Below are 6375 nucleotides of genomic sequence, written 5' to 3' on the forward strand. Positions count from 1 at the left end.
TGAACTACATCATTTCAATTCCCGGAAAGAGGAAACCATGTATAATTACAGGAGTGGACAGTTTAGGATGTCACCAACACAAAAAAGCCCTTGTAGCAACAGAGAAGTGATTAGTAAAAGGATGATGTCAGAAGCAGCCCATCCTTTTCTGCATTGAAAGAGAAAAGTTGTCCAAAATTGTGCCAAAATGATCCAATGCAAAATTCCTTCCTGACCACTAATCTGATGATTAATACAATTCTGAACATGCGGGGGGAGGAAAGACAAGATCTCTTGCAGTCTTTCAAAGTATTGGTCCATCTGAGTCAAAGCTGGAGACCAACCAAACAAAGCACAATCTCTGATCTTTCAGGTGCAAATGGGGAAAATAAGCAATCTAAACTACAGTCAACTGTGTATTAGATAATAAATTGTCATCCAAACCCTGTAAAGACTAGAGAAAGCCCCTGAACAATGAAATATGACAGTCCTGTATCTTGTTTTTCAATCTTCAAAGTTTATTTTTGTAGTCTATCCCTGATATATTTTTTTCTATAACCTTCCTTATTAAAACCAACAGAGACTGCTTTTTAAGTTACTGCTATTTACATATTCTTTAGTGGATACTTTTCAAAAAGCTAGATTTTTAAATGCATAAAGAATTTAGCTACTCTTGTTACTAGTAATAACTAATAGATTTGTAGTGTTTCTGAGGTCCACTGTGTGTGGGTATAAATTCAAAGCATTTCAAGAGTTCCTCAGGGCTGATTATCTTATTAAAAAGATTTTTCTCATGAAGCAGGCAGGCTAAGCTGCACTGCAATATTTCCATCTGCAATAATATCAGTTATGCCATTCCATAACCACGGATGATGTGTAGGTGAGCCAGCCATTTAAGAGGGTTTGAGAAAGCCCTGGTGTCCATGAACAGCTCTCAGGATTGACTTGAGAAGTGAAGCAGGACAAGCAGAGCAGAAGTGAAACTGGCCAAGTCCATGTGACTACTTAGAAGGGGACGTACTGCAGCTCCATAGCACTGGAGAATTAGCAAATGCTGTTCTGTAATAAATGCAGATGGAGGAGGATAAAGCTTTGCTCTTTGTAAGACAGGACATGGGGCCAGAATAATGAACACTGTAATCCATTGTGCCATCCACACGTGCTAGGCTTCCTCTGGGAAAACAAGCCCTGCATGCCTCTACCCATCCTTGCATTACTCAGCCTTGTACCTTTGGCAGACTAAGTTAATAATTCCAAGACATAGATATCACCAGTGCATTACTCTTCTTATCTCTGCCAGATACACCCCAGGAACTTATCTACCTTCTCTGCTGCTAACCAGAAAGCTACCACTGGTAATTTCCACGTGAGCTTAAAGAGCATACGAGCTTGCGATTGCCAGTGATATTTTTCAAAAGCTTGCTCCTCTGAAGTGATTACTCAAAATCATGCTATCAACAGGATTATATGTTTTCTGTCAAACAAACCCAGAAATTCTCATATTCTTACAGCTTGCAAAGTAACAATAATTTCAGAATAATTCTTGCTACCTAAGATCTATCTTCTGTGCCAAGTCTCAGAACTGATAGTTTCCAGTGTCAAAATGAGAAAAGCATCATTTTTTCCATTTGTGATAGGATCATAAGGTGAAGTCAACTCCACTGTTAGTACAACCTTTTGCTAAATGCAGTAGACATATATGTATAGACTTGTTTTCATATATGATAAGGACTTAATACAAAGTACTGATAAGTAATTTTGCTTTGGAAGCCAAAAACTCTTAAAATCTCAAAGCTACTGTAAGTCTGCCAAAGCTGTCTACAAAGCAGATGGAATGCATTAGGAAGGTCTCACTTTATTTAAAATTACTGCAATTTTCCAAATAAAAGATTGCATTTTCTCCTTTGGAAACAAAATGTATTTCACATGATTTCTCAGGTTCTGTCTCTAGGGGTCATTTAAAGATTTTCTTGCTATTTCTCACTATAATTTTCTCAGTTTAAATGTCTTTATCTTTATAAAGATCAGAAGCAGCTAAAATATAAAGTCAAATGTAATTAAGCAAAATGCCATACCTCTTGAGCACACCATCCACACTCTGGACCCAAAGCAAGACACTTTGTGCATGTTACTGCATTTGAAGTGGCACATCTGTTTTCCGCTGCAATGAAATACAAACCCAAACATTCATGATTTATGATGATATGTGAAATTGTAAAATACCTAATTTTAAACCAAGATTTCAAAAATTACTTCTCCAGATTAAGAGTGATGACAATATATTAAAACAGAAGTAAAACAGAACAAAGGCACTGTGGCAATGGAACACAGTTTTATTTTCTCTACAGTCTAGAAATATATGCACAAATTGAATAAACTCCATTCACAATTCACAAGGCCAAATTTTTACGATCCTGATTTAGAAAACTTTTGAAGTGCAAGTTTATCTTTGGCATGTATCTTGCTTATTTACTGCCTAAGAGAAAAGAATTTACTAGGTAGCTTGTCATTTCACAGACATTTTCCCTTTAAGTCATTTACACTTGACTGAATTATTCATTATTCACTCCTCATGAAACCCAAAGTATTTTCTCACCTTCTATAAATATTCCCCCTCTGCATAATCATTTTTACAATGAATAGTTTCCCAGAAGAGGAAGATTTTCTTTTCCAGAAGCAAATAGAAATTAATCCAACACTACATGTGTCACAGATTGAAGACACATCATTCTGTACCACCAATTGCAAAAATTGTGCCTACTTACATGTCTACCAGCAAAGTCCTTTATATCCTTTTCACATCTTTGTTTCATAGATCATTGCTTAAGTTACTACTCTTTCCTATGAAACTTTGGCAGTTGGTATTGAGAAGAAGAGTCTTTTCAAGGGGCTGGGTCAGCTCAGCTAGAATGTCAGCATTAGTGAATCCTTTCACCATGTTGAGCAATAGCCTCTTGCAGACCAGTGCACCTCCAAACGAGACAGAAGTCACCTGCTAGGAGTTATATGGAGGGCACAAAATGCACAGCTGGGTAGTACTGTGTTAAACAACATTGCTTTCTGGCATCTTCAGCATGCCATATTAGAAAATATAAAGGGAACAAAATAAATTTAATTTCTGCATACAAAGGCCACATATGTTAATTGGTCCATTGTGATAGTGTGCATCATCATATCAAAACAGTTTGATGAAAGGTTTGGTTTTCATGCAAAGTTTTGGCGACACGGACTGTCTGAGATTATTTCCTTCCAACCTGAAATAATAAAGCATACCATCTTTCTTTTTAGGTAATGAGACAAACTTCTCATAGTGTACTGTTGCATTAGGAAAATATGTACTAAAATACCTTTTTTTAAAATTTATTTTGCTGATTTCAGCCGTGGATTCTAAGACGAGATCCTGTATCATATAAACAGCTAGTTTTCAAGAGGTCACTTAGAACGATGGCTGATGCAAGGCACCAATCACAGTTTGCACATTGTTATTATTATCAACAACACATATACCAGTATTAACAAGCCTAGCGCAGCACAACTGCAGCATTATACTGATAAGGTGTAGATTAGTGGCAATTTAATTAATTTCAAAGGTCAGACCGACATTCCTATTTCATATCAACTGCTGCTGACAATTTTGCCATGAAGGCAATGTGAGGAAAAAAAGCATAAATGAAAAGAAGAGCTACAGGTATGATATAAACAGTAAGTTGAAAAGCAGCCCAGGAAGGTGCTGGAATGCTGGGAAAACTGATTAAAGGGTGGGAGAGGTTGGTAGGGATAAATGAAGGAGTTGCTAAGGAGAAAGAAAAGAACAAGACAAAATCTGAAGGTTTTTGTTTGGTTTCCTTTTGTTATAAAAACAAGCATAGCACGTTTTACTTGGATGTGAAATGAGAGCAAGCTCATTCAGCAGTAACACAATAAAACTTTTTTTGTAATTATAAGAAGATAGCAACTGCACTTTATGCAGTTCTAGTTCTTCACTCTGAAAGAGCAGTCCTAGAGGCCATAGAAAATGTTACCACATACTGCAGGAGAGGGAAAAAAGTATGAAGATTTAGGGTAGGTACTGACATGCACAGGGTTGTAGACCTTGCCACAGATCCCTTTCTAGATAGTATTCATAAAGTGCAAAGACTCAGAATGAAAAGTTGTTGAAAGAATAAAAATAAAAGAAATGTAATTGTTCTTGGCACACAAACACCCCTTCCATCTTCAACTGGATATCAAAGATAGCAGAGATGAAAGGCATTACAAGAAAAAAGAGTGATAAATTCAGTGAAGTGTCAAAGGACAAGGAAAAATATAAGTTGCTGATCTGCAGCATAATAGTGGTTTTAAGACCACCATGGAGCAAAATAGGGAGAAAATTACTTTAATTTTGAGGTTACCCATTCAAGCTAATATTCATTGCAAGAGACAGAGCTGTTCTGATAAGAATAAATAGCTGACATGAAAAAATGAGAAACTTGTGTTTCTAGCTATTCAGATAAGGAATAAGGAAGATTAATTCCTAGTCATTGCAATCAGTAAACCAAGTAAGCCAAATAATAAGTATGGCCTGATTTATTTCCTGCAAAAATATCTGAGACTCCTTTCTTAAGACATATAATCCTATCTGCAAAACACATACTTCAATTTAAATGCCATTGACCACATAGCACAATATTAACACCTTTTTTAATATGCACTTGCTAAAAAACCCCAACAATATGTGTCTATGTGCCATTTTCCAGATGCATTGGAAAGTTGACTGAAAAATAACTGTCCCAATTTTTTTTTTGTATGATTAGTTTACTGAATCTATTGAAACTTGATTTAGTTTATTAATACAGCCTGTTCAGTAAAAAATAGGGGGGTCTGTGTCTTTCTGACTTTGCAGACTGCTAAATCAGAAAAAATATCTTAAAATCTAGTTTCAGTGTGATCACATTAACAAATGAGATATACAGTACTCCTGGATGCAAAACTCTTTGCCGATAACTCTCCAGTCTCAAGAGCTCAATTTTCATAACATTAAGTCACAGATTGGCAATAGAGAAGCCTGGTACCATTGACAAAAGGTTGAAATTTTGTGTTTTTAATAAAGAGAAACTTGAAAAAATTGAATTAATTTCTTTATTTATTATTCTGTTTACATCACTACTCTGGTTCCCAAGTACATAGTCCATAATAACAGTAACATTTATGGACATGCTTTCATTCATCAAATATTTATTATTTAGTTGTAAACCTACTCTAAAACCATAACTGTTGAAGTATAAACTTTTCAGTTGCTTTAAAAAATCATGGTAAAGCAAGCAATATTTTTTATGAGTTGACTTAAAAAAGAACGGAGATTTTTCCTGCCACTTCACCAAAAACAGAGTCCAGACAAGACTGAGTTACTGTTTAGCCAAAGCTAAGGGCTAGTTTCTACTGGCTTAGTTTGAACTGATGTATGCCAAAAGGTATTTTCGACAAGGGCCAAATTCTGTGCTGGGAACTGCACAGGCATATGCATATAATAAAAAGTGCATCAGGTTAAGCTGCACTTTTCCAGCCTACTCCACAAAATTACAACCATGCTCCAACAACTGCAGCTATTTACAGTGATCACAGGTGTGGCAAGCCTAAACTCTCTGCAACAAGAGGGATCAAGGCAAGACAAACATCTTATATGTTATAATTATATCCTGCCTCCTTATTATGAAAGTAACCTTATCACAATCAGGGTATTTATCTCAGAGATGAAATAGCAACAAAAGCACTCTGGCGTCTCAGAGGGGATGTTAAACAGGTTTTCAAACAGACAGCACTTTGTTCAAGTACAGCCAAGAATCTGGATTTGTATCAGCTTCACAGTTGGTACACGCTTGTGCTGGTTTTTGGAGGGTGTACCACTTGCTTTCTTAAAAGAGACAGCCAAAATATAGCTTGCAGCTTTTGCTCCCTGATCATAGCCCTCACACTGGTGAACACTCATTAAGGCAAGCAGATAGGAAAATATCCAGCTTCCACAGAGCTGGTTTTCCTTCAATTGTGCATCTAATCTTTTTCTAGGGCAGCCATCAGCCAGGCTATCCCCCTGCACAGATAATGAAAGAGGTCTTCATTAACTCATGTATAGACTAATTTATGAGGAAAGCTGCAGCTTTTATGCAGTATACTGCAGTTACTTTCACTTTTCTGTCTTCAGAGCAGAGCAACATGACCCTGCAGAGGGGACAGACAGTGGCCATCCCACCTAACACATGGCTTCCCCACTCGCTCTGACTGAGCATGCAGGTACAATGAAAAGCATTATAAAAATGCTACAGAGGAGGGATTATTTTTCCATTATTATTATGTTGGACAGTTACTTGCTCAGATTACAGGAAAAAAATGAGTGTCTGTGCTTTAACTGCCAATCCTAAA

The 6375-nt window shown here is 36.6% G+C and overlaps 1 protein-coding gene across 3 annotated transcripts in view; it reads right to left on the bottom strand.

The window, feature by feature from the left end:
* The window catches only part of ITGB8 (integrin subunit beta 8), a 33624-nt gene extending 31131 nt beyond the window's left edge, over nt 1-2493 (bottom strand). Inside the window, exon 1 of one of the 3 annotated variants that reach the window (XM_031057625.1) lies at nt 2055-2493. The gene's annotated coding sequence lies outside the window, so the exon portion shown is untranslated. The remainder of the gene's footprint in view (nt 1-2054) is intronic. The other 2 variants (XM_031057624.1, XM_005421760.3) reach the window with 2 other exon arrangements.
* Between the last annotated feature and the right edge of the window lie 3882 nt (nt 2494-6375).

This window comes from Geospiza fortis, unplaced genomic scaffold (assembly GCF_000277835.1).
Source record: "Geospiza fortis unplaced genomic scaffold, GeoFor_1.0 scaffold95, whole genome shotgun sequence".
Taxonomy (NCBI): Eukaryota; Metazoa; Chordata; class Aves; order Passeriformes; family Thraupidae; genus Geospiza; species Geospiza fortis.